This window comes from Aethalodelphis obliquidens, unplaced genomic scaffold, assembly GCF_003676395.1.
Source record: "Aethalodelphis obliquidens isolate GAN/ISIS:26980383/991018 unplaced genomic scaffold, ASM367639v1 scaffold5, whole genome shotgun sequence".
NCBI lineage: Eukaryota > Metazoa > Chordata > Mammalia > Artiodactyla > Delphinidae > Aethalodelphis > Aethalodelphis obliquidens.
Genome location: NW_020837949.1, coordinates 60,707,990 through 60,726,787, shown reverse-complemented (window position 1 = coordinate 60,726,787; position 18,798 = coordinate 60,707,990).

Genomic DNA, 18,798 nt, shown 5'->3' with positions numbered 1-18,798 from the left:
ACATAGCTATTAGGAATGCGTATGTATTTTGGTAACTGAAAGAGTACTGATCAAGTTTCCTTTTAGTTTCCGTGCATTATAATTTTAAACATTGCCAGTCTTCTTTCAAATATGAACCATTGGCAAGAGAATTAGATAGATATGTACACGTCCATCACTGTTTTTGAAAAATCCAAAGCAGAGAATCTAGGGACAATGGGTCGGGAGTACTGCTATGATATCTGAGAGAGAAAAAAAATTATTATACCTACACTCACACATGTTTAAGATAAGCAACAAATAAATATTTGCTGAATGAACGAGGAAATAGTCTTAAATGGAATGAGCTGTCAACAGTATCATACTGCAGACAGGTCAAATAGGCAGGACCTATGCAGTCACTTAGATTGTCAATTTTGCAGGTTTTGGAAACCTGTGAGAGATTGGGGAGGTGACAATGGATTGTGGAAGGAATCAGAGAGAAGGGTGCAATAGCCAGGAATTTTGACCATTCTTCCAAGATATCTGGATAATAAATAGAAACAGGAGAGTGTAGAGGTAATCCATCAGAAGCGTCTTGTGCATTTAATAACCTAATGCGTTATTTGTAATTCCGTTTTCTTCTAAGAGAGGCATGGAGGCTTGGAACTTAATTTTTTTTTTTTTTACAGTTTCAGATATACAAGTTAGAGTCTTATGTTTTCTATAATGTCACTATTTTCACTAGAACAGATATATCATTAATGAAGATTTAGTAGTTTTAAAAATTCATTCTTTAGTTTTGCCATTATTTGAATATCAATGCTTGATTTGACTTAAAGTTAGCTTAGCAGCTTTAGTAGGTCAACCTACTGAACATAAATATTTCAACTGTGGTTTGGAAAGAGTTCAAATACCACAAATATGAACAACTACGAAGAAGCGGAAACTTTCTCCTCAAACTAGAATGTTGTGTAGTTTTATTTCAGCTCTCACACAACTCAAAAGCCTAAAAATCCCCTAACATCATGATGTTGCTTTCAACCACTAAAAAAAAAATCATGATTTCTAATAGGATATAATTCCTTATAACTTGATGGGAAGGAAATCAGGTGAAGCATGTAGACATCAACAATCCCTAGTACAGAATAATCAAACAGAAAACTTTTTTTAAGTTCACAGCTCTCAATACAGAATGACTATATTTTTGGCTTCATGAAAAGTATTTTTGAGTCCAGGGTATTCAAACACGCCAGATTTTCCAGTTGTCCAAACCCAATAATGGGCCTTCTGGTTCTCCTGGCAGGCTAACACCTTTGAACAAGGTTGCGACTGCTCAGTGTATAGCAGTGCGAAGAGAAGAATCCCTTTACAATTTTAATTACAAATATCTGTCTAATGCAGAATCAGAGCCAAGCTGCCAAACTATGTGGCTGTTTTTCTTCGGGGATGTCAAATTCTAAATGCTATTTCTGTCCTGGGCCTAAGTAAAGGGAAAGAATCATTAGTAATCCAGAGATTCTTATTGTGGAAAGGGCTTTGACCTACATGCCTATCTGCCCACCAGGATACTAAATGAGCTTATTAACTCATTTGACGTGAGACAACTAATAGTGACAGTTTGACGTGGCTGCCAGAACATGTGGCATGTCAGCCATTGGCTTCAAGACAGATGATTTTCCTCCCCAAATCTCTGACACATATGGTCCTCAGCAGATGGGGTACATCCTGCGTGTGTGTGTATGTGCGCATGCGTGTGCAGAGCCTGCCAAGACGAAAACTCCGATGGATCAAGGCACCCAAAATGCTGCCAACATTTCCCACAAAGGTGCTGAGTGGGGCACTAACGTGGAACACAACGAGTTACCGCATGTCTTCAGAGCGTTGTCAGAATTCTTTTCTTTAATACTTATATCAGTGCTCTTAATCAATTCAAGTAAGTTCCAGCAGCAACAGTGCAGCAGGGAAAACTAAGTTTATTCTAAGAAGAAGGTTTTTTTTTTAAATTGTGGTAAAATATACATAATATTTATCATTTTAAGCATACAATTCAGTGGTATTAAATACACTCACAATACTGTGTATCCGTCATCACTATCTGTGCTCACAACTTTTCCATCATTCTAACGTAAACTTTGTACTCTTTCGACAATAACTCTCCTCATTTTCCTCTGCCCCCAGTCTCCAAGAGTAGGTTTTTAGGAAACATATCACGCTGTTATGAACCTCTCTTCTCTCGTAAATTGGTGTCCTTCTTCTCGGATTTACGGAGAGGGTTCACCCTGAAGAGTTTCCAGCCACTCATTTGGTGCTAGAGGGGTCCTAAGAGTGTCCACCAGAGCCTAGCTTCTTTAAAAGCTCTCTTGATGGGCCGTGGAACAGTCCTTCCTTTTAAGGAAAATGACACACAATTCCTTAGGTTTTATTATATATAATGAAATATGACTTTCCTATTAGATTGAAACAAATGAATCATCCTTTTTGTAAGTCAAACCTACCTGTATATTGTCAATTTCATTCACTTTAACCTAATAGCAATCAAGAAAAGGAGTTGAGTTACTAAAATCTGGTACAACGCTACGATTTTCATCACATTCTCCAGCGATTCTTTGTTATTATGGAGCTTTTCTTCTTTGAAAAGCATAAGTAGGTAGAGTATGTGAACAGTGACCTTTTCTCTTACCCAAGTCGATGTTATTAAAAAAGATTGCAGCTGGAAATTTTAAGTAATGATGGTTCCAACAGTGCAGTTGCTTAATAACTGCTTTACATGCAGAGTTACATTGTGTGATTACAGTATTGCCAATTATTATTTATGTTAACTTTACCACTAACTCAGTGACAACACTGATCCAGGTAGACTTTATGTGCCTGAAAGGGCATATAGGTTGGCTTGTAATAGTATATCCTTTCATGTGGCTTATTTTTATTTTAGAGATTCTTTGTCTTCATATGATGATTCTTCAACTATGGGTAGATTGTAACTATCTGATTTTTGTGTTTTTCATCCTGTAACAAAGATATAAATTTAGTCTGCAATCAAATGATTTTTGAAATACTTTAAGAATGGAAAAGTCCCAAGAGGCAGTTTTGCACGGTGGTTAGAGCACTGGCTCTAAAGCCAGACTGCTGGGGTTCAAACCCAGCCTCATATTGTATTAGTTCTGTGATTTGGGAAACTCACTTTTCCCCCCCATACCTCAGTTTTCTCATTAATGTAATGGGTTAAAAATAGAGCTTTTCTGAGGATTACATGAGTTAATACACAAAAAGCACTTAGAATAACACCTGTTACATAGTAAGTGCCATATGTATCAGCAATAATTAAGCAGTGAAGCATTTTGACAACCTCTTTTCATTAATGTAAAACAAAGCTAGCCTGATATGTTTTCTAAAAATATGCCTCTTATTACGTAACACTTCTCTGAAATAAGAGAAATTAGGAACTAAAAATAGAGCTTGATTTAACAAGAATTTGATAAATGTTAGTTTCATGCCTCCACCCCCACCGCTTTTCCTTCTTTCCAAAAAAAAAAAAAAAGGGCTTCTCTCGACTTTTCTCCCAAGCCTTTGTATACAGTAATCACTTCATTGAGTTTCAGCTAAGAATGTATTTTGTCCATACTTGAACCATTTTGCACCTACAAAATGCTCATTCATCATTTTCTTCCACTGGGTAAGTATGGCAATATTTGTCACAAGACTTAAAGTATTACAGTTGGTGCTATACATATCTGCGAAACGATAAAAAGAAGTTGCTAAAACATCTATCTAATGTTAAGAGCCCAAGGTATGACTAAATTATTTATAATTGTATTATTCAAGAAAAGGTGAAATTCTGTCCTCAAAAAATTCAGAGTCTTGGACAACCATTCATTATTTATTATTTTAGGGAAAGGAAAGATGTTGACTTTGGTTAGAGCCAGGAATAAGAAGTGTTGGGTTTCTCTAGCTGAACTTTCCATACAGTGTAACCTTAGGCCATCTATTGGCCTTCAACTGGAAAAAAAAAAAAGATTAATTGTATCTGGATAAGTTTGTAGCAAAAACTGTGCGATAAGTACTTTATATCACTATGTAATGTATGCACAGTCGCTCTTAGTTAAAAATGTAAGTAAACCAGTGGGAACGCCAGAGGAGCAATTCTAAACCCCCAGTTCCCCCTGCCTAGACCAGGTTTCCTGTTTTGTTCACCTCTAGCAGCTGGCACAATATCTGCTCCTTAGTCACTGTTCAGTAAATGTTTGAGGCCTGGATGGTTGAGTAGATAATGTCAATTAGCTAAACATTGAGAATGGAGAGCTGAGCAAAATCACATGACATCCTCCCACAGTCTATGGGGAGACATATTAACACATGCAGAAGTGCAAAGTTGCAACTGTAATGAATGCTCAGAAAAAGAGGAAAATGATGCTATCAGTGCCTCTAGAATAGGGATTTTACCTGACCAGAGAGGCCTTCCCTGAAGCCATGCTGTTTAAAATAATATCTGAGGGATGAATAAGGATTAACTAGGAAAAGAGAGAGGTAACCACATCCCAGATAGAGACAACAGCACATGCAAAGATCCTGTGGCAGGAGGGAACATGGCAAGTACAAGGAACTGAACAAAGGGCAATGGTGCTAGGGTGGCTAGAGAAGAGGCAACTAATAACAAATAGTTTTGAAAAGGCCACAGGACCACACCATGCAGGGGCTCACAAGCCTTGGAAGGAGCTCTGTCTTTACCCTAAGAGCAAAGGGAAAGGACTTGAAGGGTTTTACTCAGATTAAAATTAGAAGATTGCTCTGGCCGCAGTGGACGGGTGGGGGAATAAATTAGAATGTGCTAGAATGGATGCATGTAGAGTATTAAGGACTTTGCTGTAGTCTGAGCAAGAGATGATATTAATTTGGAGTAGACTGTAGAGACATGGTAGAGGACACAGAGGTGGATGGATTTGAGATTTATGAGCATATTGTTAGGTGTTGGTGACGCACTGCATATGATGGATAAGGGAGTGAGATACGTTAAGAATGACTCCTAAGTTCTGGCTTGACATGTGGAGGGATCTTGATGCCCTTCCCTGAAATAGAGAATGCTGAAAGATGGTCAGGTCTGTGAGTGAAAGAATATGACTCTGTCTTTGGAAAGGATGAGTTACTTTTGAAATTCTCTTTTTCCTGATTTCTTTTATACAGCCTTCGTCAGCTCTCCCTGCCCCCCTTTTTTTTTTCTGGGCCACTGTCTTTCCCAGATCCCCACAAGACATCTCTGTGTACTTTCACTCCCACCCAACTTAAATGTTGGTACTCTCCATGGTTCTGACCCGAGCCTCCAGCCTCTTTAATCACTCTCTAAAGCTGCACTGTCCAATATAGTAGCCATACGTGGCTATTGAGCACCTGAAAGTGGCTAGTCGGAGTTGAAATGGGTAAGTGTTAAATACACGTAGGATTTCAAAGGCATAACATGAAAAATAATGAAAAACAAAATCATTAATAAGAGTTTTATATTGCTTATATGTTGCAATGATAATATCTGGGGTACATTGGGTTAAGTAAAATCTGTTATTACTTCCTTAGTGTGGCTACTAGAAAATTTAAAATGACAAATGTGGCTCACTGTATATTTCCAGTGGACAGTGCAGCTCCAGACAGTGATGCTGTTGTCACCTCATTCCTGTCCGCTTGCCCCACAGAGCCGCTTACTGTCCCCAGAACACTTCACATCATTTTATGCCTCATACTCTCTCCTTTTCCAGAACTTTCGTCCCCCTTCTTTCCTACTAGATTAAATATGATTCATGCATTTTTATTCAGAGCAAATATCTCCACTACTATATAAAACTTTCCCAATTCCTTAAGGTAGAATTAAACATTTCTGCCTCAGAGTCTTACATGCTCTGTTAATACCTTTTTTATAGCTAATTCACAGGCTTATATTTTGTTTTATATTCGTTTGCCTCTCCAGCCAGATTCTAAGTGTCTGCAAAGTGCAGGTGCAACCTGATTTATGTCTATAATTACGTTAGGGGGTACTGGGTACCAGGTTGGTGCTCAATGAAAGTCTGGTGAATAACAATTGCTCTACAAATATTATATAGCTACCATGTGACTGGTTATGACTTAGATGTTTTAAGACAATATTTCAAATCCTCTAAACAATGCTGCAAGGTAGATAAAATGATCCTCATTTTGCATATGGGGATCTTGCAAAGCTCAAACTGTTAGTAAATTATAGAACCAGAATTCAACTGCACTGACTGAATGAAAAAGCCATGTTTTTTTTTCCTGTGATACCATACATACTGAAAAATGAATTTAAAAATGGAGATTATATTCCTATATCATAAAATAGGAAAAAACACCAATTTCCTAAGATTGTTAGAAGATTAAATGCGATAATCTATATGAAGTGTCAGGGCAGTGCTTGAAAACAGTAGGTTTTATTAAACACTGGCTTTCTCCCATCTTGAGGTCCATAGCATAGGCATCCTTAATTTCTGAGAAGGATCAAAGTGGTTTACCTAACCTTCTCAATGCCCCTCACATGCTTACAACTCATGTTCACTTTCATTCACACTCATCCAAAGGTCATGAGACACAGACTTCTCTGGCGCTATCGACTTTAACCCAGTCCTCTTTGTATATCCCCCGATGTTTAAAGAAAGTGGAGTAGAGAAATAATAAGTAGTACTGAGGGTATTCAATCTGTGGGTATGTTTGTTGGTGAGGATTAGGGCAGGAATAATAGCAAAAAAGGAATCAAGCCTGGAGTCTTTCAAGGCTATGTTCCCTTGGTGAATTCCAGGAAAATCATTTGGAGTAGAGTGCTGACTCTTTTCTTCCTGTTCTGTCTTATCCAGCTATGGTATTTTATAATCAGAACCACTTTCTTTACCATCTCAGGAATCTCTGTAGGAAAGGGAAAGGGGAAGTGTGACAGGGATAGACATTAATTGTGGACCAATACTGTTCTGCAGGTCCTAGGTTGAGATGCAAGCCTCCCGGGAAATAAATTTAAGCAGGTAAAGTGTGAAGATATGTTGCTATGGGGCTGTGTTCAGGTAAGGGAAAGTGGCCCCTCTATAACCTCAGATCCCTGTAATTCCCCTGAAAAAGCAATATTAGGAAGTCTCTCAGTTGCTGTTGGTAAGGGACCAAGGCTAAAGGGAGCTCATGCGCTCAAGGGTAATATAGTTCTTTATCCTCTTGGCAAGTTAACAGCAGAATCAGTGCCTTGTCCAGAGTTGGGAAACTTTCTCACCAACCTGGGCTCTTGTTTTGTTTTAGATCAAACATAGGGACAAGTACACAGAGCTTCCACTATAAAACACTCAAATTCTCCTCCATATACATAATATATTTAAAAGCCTTCTGATCCATTACAGAACCAAACTACATACCAAAGGGCAGGGAATGAAGAGAATAGGGAACTTAGAACCTTATACCATTATTATCATTATTATCATTATCATTATTTTAATGGTGTGTTTTACCTCTCGAACTAGCCCTTTGAGTTTAGGGCCTTTGTTTTAAACTTCTCTGTATTTATTACCATCCACATAGCAAGTACTTGGTGTTCCTTTGCTAAGTGATGGAAACATTCACCCTTATGCCGTGTAACGGACAAGGAGATTCCAGTTTGAATGGAGAGCACAAGAAGTTATAAGGAAAGATTCTTTGAAGTTAAAATTTGGAATCTTTAGGAAACTGAATATTCTCTAGCACTTAAACTTGAGATTAAGAAAACAACTTCAAATTTGGGGAGAAATTTTATATTCTCCCCAAAGAGAGAATATTTGTCTGATATTATACAGAGACAAATTCCATGGCCAAGAACATGTAAAAGATAAGAATGGCAATTACTTGGCTGCTCCAGAAAATTTAACCTATATTAAAAGATAACTAGAACCTTGAATTTTAAAGGGAAAAATTCAGGTTGATTTATCTGCCAGATGGACTTGTACTCAAAAGGATAAACAGAAGGTACTTTTCAATTCAATCCACTGAAACGCCAAAGCATCATGAACTCTTACAATCAACTGATTTTGAGACAGGTTTTCTCTGTTTGATTGATCTTGAGCCTCGACATATCTTTCAGGGAGGCGATTTAACTATGACCCTTCTCCTTTCTCTTCTGTTCCCCTTTGCATTTGGCTAACGTCAACAGACTTCTTTCAAGTAATGACTCTACCATATCAATAGAACTTTGCTCTGGTTACTAAGAGTCCCCTCCAAAATCACAAGCCTCTGGGGAGAACTGAGGCTTTAGCTTAGTGAAAATTCCTTTGTTCCCCTCAACCTGGGAGAAGGTTTGCCTCCACTTCCTGTCTGTTGGCTTATAAAAGGGTGAAGAGTAGAGAAAAATCTGTAAGTTTAGTGAAATTTTAAATAGCAAGTATTCATTAACTCCAACACAAGCATACTTTGAAATTATTCTTAACATAAATTAGAGGTACATGCATGTATGTAAAGAGAAAGAAAAATACCATATGATATCACTTATATGTGGAATCTAAAACATGACACAAATGAACATATCTATGAAACAGATACAGACTCAAAGACGTACAGAACAGACTTGTGGTTGCCAAGGGGGAGGGGGGTGGCAGAGGGATGGATTGGGAGTTTGGAGTTAGCGGATGCAAACTATTATAAACTATTATATACAGAATGGATAAACAAGAAAGTCCTACTGTATAGCACATGGAACTATATTCACTATATACTATCCTGTGATAAACCATAATGAAAAAGAATATATATATGTGTAACTGAGTCACTTTGCGGTACAGCAGAAATTAACACAACATTGTCAATCAACTATACTTCAATAGAATTCTAAAAAAAAACAATAAAAAAACCGAAGGAAACACACCAAAAATTAACAGTTGTTATAGATAGATAGTGTAAAATTTTCTTTGTATGCTTTTAATATATGGCAAATTTTCTACAGTGAAGATACATTATTTTGATAAACGGAAAAAATTAGCATTATAAAAAAAGAAATGGTGATCAATAGCCACTCTCCTTTCCTCTATCAACATGCCAAAGGCCCAGAAGCTTGAGAGACCTAAAGACCCATATCCCTGTGGGTGATCTGAGGTGTGAGTTTGTGCAGGCCAGGTAACCCCTCTGGGACTCAGGTTCCTCACCTGTGAAATGCAGGAGTTTGAGTGCCATGGTCTCAGTTCTATAATGCCTGAATTCTATGATGGGCCTGCCACATCATAGACTATATTAACTGAAAATGCTTCTGATTTCTAGTAACAAACATCTCGACTAATAGTGGCTTAAATCATAAGAACGCTTCTTGTTGAGTAAACAGAATGTTTGAAGGTAGGTAGTCTAGGACTGGATCAGGAGCTCAGTGAGGCTGTCTAGGAGCCAGGCTCTTTTAAATTTTTTCTGCATCATCCTCTTCAACTGTTGGCATTCATCTGAGAGACTGTTGCCTCATGGTTACAAGATAGCTATCACATCTCCAAGTAGGAACAAAGAAGCAGAGGCAAAAGTTTCTCTTTGCATCCAGTAAGGTCCCCACATCTCATTTATCAAAACTGAGTCAAAGGACTAACCTAGATTAATCAGTGGCAAAGGGAAAGATTCTACCCTTGTTTTAGATGGATTATCATTCATCCTACACATCTGAGGGCGAAGAATAGTTGCCCACTGACCTGAACAGGTCAGAGTTCTAACAGCAGGGAAGAAAGAAGGGAGAGGATGATCACTGGGTAGAAAACAAATGTGTCTGCCAGAAGCACTTAATAAAGATGTATTGAACAAATGAGTGAGGGCCACGTTATGACTTTCATGGATCCTAAAAACTTTTGCCTTTCTAGGTACTTTCCTCCATAAAAATGTTTAAAATTATATTTTACAACTGAGTTGGTATAAAGAAAAATGTAGTCCAGACTGTATTCATTATTATATACACTATTATCATGTTTATTTTTTATTCTGATATTAAAAATTAAAATGGAGACATTTTCATGAACCCTAGATACTGGGTCATGGCTAAGTGCATCCTGGGTCTGTGCTGTCTGTCCAACTGGATGATAAATACTTGAGGGTGGAGACTGTGTGCTAGGTTTTGTTGATGCCCTCAAAGCCCCTATCACATCACTATATGTCTAAGAGCTGCTCAACAAATACTATGGAGTTGACCTAACATATCACTGTTTCTTCCTCTAGGGTGAACCTGGTCCCCCTGGTCCTCCAGGAGCCTCTGGTATTGGACAGCCAGGTATTAAGGTAAAGATACTGGTCTCTCGGGCCATTGATGACTACTGAATTTATTGTAGGGCTGGGGGAGCTGTGATTTGAACTCTGCTCAGTGTTACCCTCATAGATACAAGGAAGCTGTCTGTATGAGTTACTTACAGGCTGGATGCTTGGACACTGCAATGCCCTGGTCAGGGGCAGTTACCACAAGAATACTCTATGTATTTTTTGATTTGGTTGGAATGAAAATGTTGCTTGTCTCCAAATACCCACCCTCTTGCCAACATACATCTAGTTCTGTTGAGTTTTCATGGATTTTAAATGTTGGCATGCAAAAATATTACTGGGAAGTGAAACACCTTAACATGTCAACTATCACCTGCTCACATCAAATAAGCACAGAGGGGCAAAAACCAGAAGAACCATGACACTGAATAAGTAAATGTTGACGGGAGGTTTGTAGGGAACTAGAAAGGACTAGAACACCCAACAACCTTGGGTGTTCTACATCATGCAGGATGTACTAGAGCAGAAGTGCTTATTTTAAATGGCTGTTCTATGTCATTGGGACAATAAGACTTCGACGCAGGGCTAAACCAGAGAGCAATACAAAACAGTGCATTTCGAATGTAATCAGGTGTCACCATGGAATGCATTTAGACAATAATCACACTGAGATTCCAGGGAAGGTGGAGTTTATACTGGCAGAGTTACTGGAGAAGGGTTCTGAAGGAGAAGAAATGTGAAACAGAACTGAAAGGTGAAGTGAAATGGAACAGGGCACGGTGGCGGGGGACGCATCCCTGGATGGTGGCGAGGGGGCAGAGAACAGCATGGGCATTGTTAACTTGGTCATTTCAGTAACCAAAAAGAGTCGTACACGGTCTGACCTGTCAATTGCTACGTAATCGCTTCTGAAAGCTGAAATTGCATTTAGACAAGAAGGAATGAGGAACGTTTGGGGGTAATTTGTTCACTTAAATTCAAGGCATTTTTCCTCCTCTAGATTTTTTTTTAATCTTTAAGAGTTTGAAAAGTTTGACAATTTTGCTATTTATCTTTGTTGAAATCTCCAGAGCATTTTGTGCTATGTGTACTCTTCATTTAAAAAAGCAAACTTTCAATTATTTCTTCCTCCCAGGGGAAAGAGGCCAGGAAGGAAGAACTGGGCCTCCAGGACCGATTGGTGTTGGTGAGCTGGGCCAGACAGTGAGTAGCAAGAAATTCTAGGTGGAATTAAAAGGACAAATATAGTTCTTATGTGCTCTTTTGGGTTAGAATAAATGGTTAAACTAAGCCATCTTTATCTATTTAAACAACAAAAGACAATAAATATATATAAAGACCAGATCCAAGTGTTATTTTTCATAACACTTGAAATAGGGATATCTATCTATCTGTTTATATTTATAGGATATGTACAACAGGCTCTCTCTTACTGTAATCTTTTGTGAGATTAATCAGTATGTCCTAGAAGAAAGGAGTTCTCATATGTCAAAATTTCCTAGGAGATAGGAGAGCTAGATTCATACCTAATGTCTATAATTTGTAATTGACTTTCCTGTAACCATGAGAAAATCACTGAGAATAAGGACCTTGCTCATTACCTAACCCGTGAGTATACTCTAAGGCTAGAATTGATCATGGTAGACAAGTAACACCTGTGTTATTTGCAGCTTCTACCTTATGTCGCTTTGAAATCTACTATTGTTGGAAAAGAAAAAAAAATCTGTCAAAAGAGAGCTGGAGAGGAAATGAATAAAACATGACTGTTCTGGAATAAGAAGCTTTTTAACTTTTCAAGTAATCATTATTCTCCCAGGAAAGAACAGTAGCTGACTTGCTGGGATACAAATAAAAACAACCGATTGTGAATAGTTGTCACCCAACTGGGCTTTGCGTTGCATAGTTCCTCACATATAATATTAACAGAAACACGTGCTTCCTTGCTGTACTCTGAGAATGAAATGGTACCATACTATCTGAGGGCTAGTCTTTTCACCAATGTCTTGATACACTAATTCAAAAACGAGAACATCATATAAAGGAAAAATACACTGGTCTAATTATCTACTGTGTTTCCACTAACTAGATAGGTCTCTTAAAACTAAACCACTGATTGAGAGTCCGCCTGCCGATGAAGGGGACACGGGTTCGTGTCCTGGTCCGGGAAGATCCCACATGCCGCGGAGCGGCTGGGCCCTTGATCCATGGCCGCTGAGCCTGCGAATCCGGAGCCTGTGCTGCACAACGGGAGAGGCCGCAACAGTGAGAGGCCCGCATACCGCAAAAAACAAAACAAAACAAAACAAAAACTAAACCACTGAGAAAGAAGATTATGAGCTCCCTGCAGACACTGCTGGTTCTACACTGGAGAGGCTGGAAACCTAGAAAACCGAAATGACATCAGCTAGAAATATACAGGCCCAGATAGCTTGCTATGTATAGAGGGAGTACAGCAGAGAATTTGGGAAGTTTTAGACGGAAATGAAAAAATCTTTTCATAATGTTCTGAATAAGTGGGAATAAAAGTGAGCTTCATGTTTCACTGCAAAGCCTTTATGAACTGTCCAAAAGAACCTGAGATTTTTGAAGCAAGCATAAGATCTCTTCTTTTTCTTCCACATGCCTACTTTTAGCTTAATAAACTTAATAAACAGCTCTGCCTTGCTGCTGGATCCTAGGAGAGACTGCATGGCTAATCATGGGACAATACACGACCATATGTGTCAAATTTTTTTTTTTTTGGCTGCGTTAGGTCTTCGTTGCTGCATGCTGGCTTTCTGTAGTTGTGGCGAGCGGGGGCTACTCTTCGTTGTGGTGTGCGGGCTTCTCATTGCAGTGGCTTCTCTTGTTGCGAAGCATGGGCTCTAGGCATGTGGGCTTCAGTAGTTGCAGCTCGCGGGCTCAGTAGTTGTGGCACATGGGCCCTAGAGCTCGCAGGCTTCAGTAGTTGTGGCACATGGGCTTAGTTGCTCCGCGGCATGTGGGACCTTCTGGGACCAAGGATCGAACCCGTGTCCCCTGTACTGACAGGCAGATTCTTAACCACTGCACCACCAGGGAAGTCCATGTTGAATTATTCATCATGAACTGGGTGTTATACAAGCCATCTAGGCTATGTGTCGTAGAAGTTCATCATTATTCTTGAAGATACAAATAGTTTCATGAGTAATTGGCTTAGACTCCTATGGCATCTACTCCATTGCTACTTTTCCCACAAGCCACACCTATAACCCCATATGAACAGACAAAGGAAGAACAAAACTGAGCATGTTTTGCTGGCCTAGCTGGAAATTAGACTCCTGTTCTCCTCATGAACACAGAGTATGAAGATATTTGTGTCCTAGGTGAATGCTCACCAAACCACAGCCATTTTAAAGAAGGCTCTAAATAAACAAGTAGACAGGATGTCAATCAATCTATTTTCCCAGCTCTACTACCATCCACTCAGTTTTTTCTTTTTTTTTTGTGGTACGCGGGCCTCTCACTGTTGTGGCCTCTCCCGTTGCGGAGCACAGGTTCCAGACGCGCAGGCTCAGCGGCCATGGCTCACGGGCCCAGCCGCTCTGCGGCATGTGGGATCTTCCCGGACCGGGGCACGAACCTGTGTCCCCTGCATCGGCAGGCGGACTCTCAACCACTGTGCCACCAGGGAAGCCCCATCCACTCAGTTTTAATGAGTGGCTGGGATGGAGGTTATACACAGGATCAACATAAACTTCCTTTGAACAAACCTAATATGGATACTGCCACTGCTGAGTGACCAACCTGCAAAAGGTACATGCAAGCCTGATGTCATCTTTCTCTGGAAAGGGCCAGTCACACTGGTAGTATCAATATGTTGACTAGCTGGAACTCTTTCATAATGGAGAGAGGGTCATGATGATGGCCATAATTGCTGGGGGGGGGGCAGGCAATTAATCAAGTAAGGATTTGCCATTACTGTCCACCATTGAAGGACTTACTGAATGTCTCTATAGATCTACTATGATGCATATAAATATGGATATATTTGTGTGCTTCAAATTCATGGGTTTCATGAATCTGAGAATTCAACAATTTTGAAAGTTCTTAGTTGTTATCTCTTCAGATATTTTATTTTTCCATTCTCCATTTATTCAGAAATTCTGTTAGATGTTTAGTTGCATTTTAAGGTGATTTCCTCAAATCTAACTCATAATTCACAAATTTATCTTTTTCTGGTTATAAAATGTCCTGAAATCATACCTTGTATTTTTAACTTAATGAGTATTTTTAAAAATTCTTGAAGCTAATTTTAAAAATCTGCCTTTTTTTTTTTTTTAAACTAATATGTTTTTGCTATACTGTCCTCTTTGTTTCTTATATTTCTATGCTTTTCTTAAGACCATTAAAAAGTATACTTCCTTTTTTGGTCTCTATAATTTTATCCTATTATTTGGCAACCTTGGGGAAGTTTACATTATATTGGCTCACCTTTACTCACTGAGAATTATTTTCTTGTATGTTTTGTACTATCACATCTGAACTCATTGTCAACCAGGTTTAATTGTGAAAACCCAAGTGTTCTGTGTGGAGCATGCTTGAGAGAAGTGTGCATTTGCATCTCTTATGTACTCCAGGCACATCCTTGATGCTATTGTCTTGATTAAGGTGTCCCCAGACCACCAACATGGTGTCACTTGAAACTACAAACCCATACATAGCACAGGACCAGGTTAGGAGTTTTCGGGCCCATTTAGAGCCCAAGTGAAGGTAGACAAGGTTCTTGTCATTCATAACACTGTATTTATGGGATGGCTTTTTTCTACCCTGCCCTTTCATTGAAGATATATAACTTTGAAGGTCCTAGCTTTATGGGGGGGGGAATCTTAGTTCTAATTTTCTCCTTGTTTTCCATCGAATGAGCCAAAGTCTTTGTTCCTGGTTCTCCCTCTTAGACTACAAGACTTTGTCCTACCATACAACCACACTTTTTTTTTTTTTGCGGTACGCGGGCCTCTCACTGCTGTGGCCTCTCCCATTGCGGAGCACAGGCTCCGGACGCGCAGGTCCAGCGGCCATGGCTCACGGGCCCAGCCGCTCTGCGGCATGTGGGATCCTCCCGGACCGGGACACGAACCCGTGTCCCCTGCATCGGCAGGCGGACTCTCAACCACTGCGCCACCAGGGAAGCCCCAACCACACTTTTTACCCAGAACAGTTACAGTGTCAGCTTACATGCTTACCTCTAGTGTTCAGCGCTCCTTTTGTTTTGGAACCCTGTGATTTCCCTTATTTATTGATTTTTGGGGCCTTCATTTTAAAGAAAAATGTATATTATTTGCCTTTCTGTTTGTAGCTAGAAAGTTTTCATGATATTGCCAGAACATGAAATTTTTGTTTGTTTTCTTGCTATCCAATCACAATTACACAAATTAGAGTGACACTGTGAAGTCTTTGATTTAATTGGGAACTAAAATCATAACAAAGATGGGAAGGATCTCAAGTAATACATGAAAATATTCTCCCAAAATGTCGTAATAAAAGATCAACAATGAGAGCTTTTTAATTATTTCAAAGTAACATAAAGACTTACCTTAGGACTAACAAAGGTTCTGCTGAAAGAACCTTTGTTTCTTTGCCTGAATCATTTCAAGTGGTTTCAGGTTTAGCACTAACTACACTTTTTATGTAACAGTGATAAATAAATCTGATCGACTGAATTACTATTCCAGCTCCATGACCTAACTTTGAACTGTCAGCTACCTTCTTTAATTATATGATTACCACTAGTTTTGTGTTGGTCTGACAGATGACTGATTCATGAATAATAAATTGATTCAGATTCTCAGGGTGATCTGTTTGTTTTTTGTGCAAGGATACTCAGAGCACTATCTGCGAAAAATACCCCCTGAAACAAAACTATAATTATTTTGAAGTTAAAAGTAAAGTAGATTTCACCGTTTTAATATTAAGGCTAATTTATATTATTATTGAGCATATTTATATGTAGCGTATGCTTGCAACGTATATTGAAACCACTTTTATTGATTACCCACACTATTGAGATTATTCAGGAAGATAATCAGATAATGGACATCATATTTTATCTTGTTAATGTCTCATATAAAGTATTTCTGATCAGACTCTGTTAGCTGATAATTAGTTCCTTCCACTAGATATTTTTAAATTACAAGTGTTCATTAGAAGTCAAATAAGAATGTCATGGCCTTTGAAAAGGACACTATTTTTTACAGAGCATTTTTGTCTTTTAAAAAATAATCTGAAAAAAAAATCTGTTGGTACTGTCTTAATAAATTAACAGTTCATCTAACCCAAGTACTTTCTCTTTCTCTTCTCTGGTTGGCAGTCATCTTTCATCTTGACTGTTTAACTGGAAAACTTGGGAATATACTGATGGTGTAGAATATTACTCTGACAGTTTCCAGTAATTACACTCTTTTTTTTAATGCCCCTAAGTGATTGTTCACAAGCATTAACTCTGTTCTCAGCAGCCTGGAACACATGACTCCTAAAAGGCTTCATTATTTTCATTTTCACCTTGGCTAATGTATTCTAGAAATGCAGAGACGAAAGAAGTGTCTGTGCTTACTCTGTGCTGCACGCCTCTCTCCATATTGCTTAACATAAAGCCGTTCACTCTGAGACTATCTAATTTGTAAAAACTTTATAAAAGGACATTCTGAGCAATTGCAGGATTCAAGGGAAATAATTTTGTTAGTGATAGCAGATATTTATTGAGTGCTTAATATGTAAGAACTTTAAATCTCTCTGAGCTAATCTTTATATTAATACGTGTGGTTGAGGTAGGAACTATTGTTACCACTATTCTGATGACAATGCTGAACTTTAGAGAGATTGAATTATTTGCTTAAGATCACATTGCTAATATGTAGCAGAGCGGGGGCTTGAACCTCAGTGCAAATGACACCCAAATCTGCTTTTGGTTATTATGCAAGACTGTAAACTTTATGAGACAGGGAGCAGGGCTGCCTACTGTTTTCAGACCCTAGCACAGTGACTCGCATCTACCAGGCTTTTGGTAAACATTTGTTGAACGAATGGGAAAAAAAAATTGAATGAACTGGAAAAAGATTCCTTTGCATTCACTGTAAATTGAGTTATTTTCATTTGTCATATCGGTGGGGAAGAAGAATAATTTGTTAATATTTTTGGTATCGTGTGTGTGATAGTAGCTAGGCCTTGTCTGTTTAGTTTGCAATCTAGTTTTCACGCTCATGTTTACTTTCCCCCTTGTTAATTTCTCTAACATTAGAGTAAGCTGTCATGGATATTAGAGCTTTGATTAAGGTCTTGGATGGTTAAAAGCTAGTTTTCCCACAAGCATAGCAATTTAAATTGAATTAAATGCTAGCTTCTTCCTTCAATTAAAGTCTTTACTAAATTGGCTATGCACAAATACTAAAGAAGACTCTTTTAAATATCCAGTATTAGGGAAAGGCAAAAAAAATTAAATATGGGATACAGTTAGCTTTCTCTCTCACAAATCTGTAGCTGTGATCAGTCACTGATGAGCATAATGCTGTATCCTAGCTCTGCTACCAGGCTTGAGTAGAAAGTACCTCTTAAATTATGCTGGATTACTATATACTGAGTCCCAAGATCACTCAGAGTGTCTGCAGCCAGCTGGCTTTGGGACTCTGGGCAACTCAGTAGACCTTGTTCCATCAAACATTTACTGCCCTGGCAAGAAAGCCCTAATTATCTTTCTAGGTCCATTAGAGGAAAAGCTCCAGTTCATGCTTCTACAATTCTTATTGTTAGTCCCTTTTCTACTTTTTTTTTTTTTGCCTTCTGGCCAAGAAGAAAGAGGGGAACACTTTATAACGTTTTAAAATTCCAGGTTTAAGTGACTCTTTTGCTGTTATTTTTCAATGAGTATGTTTCCTGTCAGTCCATTTCAAAGCCTGGGACTGTGTTGTTTTTCTTTCCTTATGTGAGAAGTCCTCACCTATCTGAGTGCCTTTTTGAGGAACAGCCACATGGGCTTCTTACTTTTAAACACTGAGATGGAAAATCCTGTTCCTCCTTAATGATTCTATCATGATTCCTACTTGCACATAAACCTCCAATGGATTCAACCAGTTCCTGAAAGAATTCAAGTTTGAATCTAAATTTATCAGGATGGAAATTAAAACAACATATGAATAGAATTCAGTGGTTTAAAACAGCTGTGTAGTGATTTCTTCACAGGGCTCCCCTGATAACCTAATTAAATGATTAATCACTTCACATCCTTCTCCAGGCCACACAGTCCTAGATTTTTAGCCTTTCCTCATAGGATTGATTTCCTCATCCTTATTCTGAAGCATCACTTAATTTCCATTTTCCTCCAATTGAGAACACCGGAATAGAACATCTTATGCCAATCAAATGGAACAAGTATTTAATACAATGAGAATATTATTCTTCACAACTCTATGATTCTACTGATCAGTATGGAGTTTACTAGGATTCTCACTAATCACATGAACAGGACTATGCCCATGTGAACTGAAATATGACCATTTTCTATCTTCCCGTCTCCTCTCTTCCCCCTCCTCCCATTCTCTCCCTTTCTCTCTCTCTCTCTTTTCTCTTGTTCCTCACCCCCTCGTATCCTAACCAGGGTCCCCGTGGGCCTGA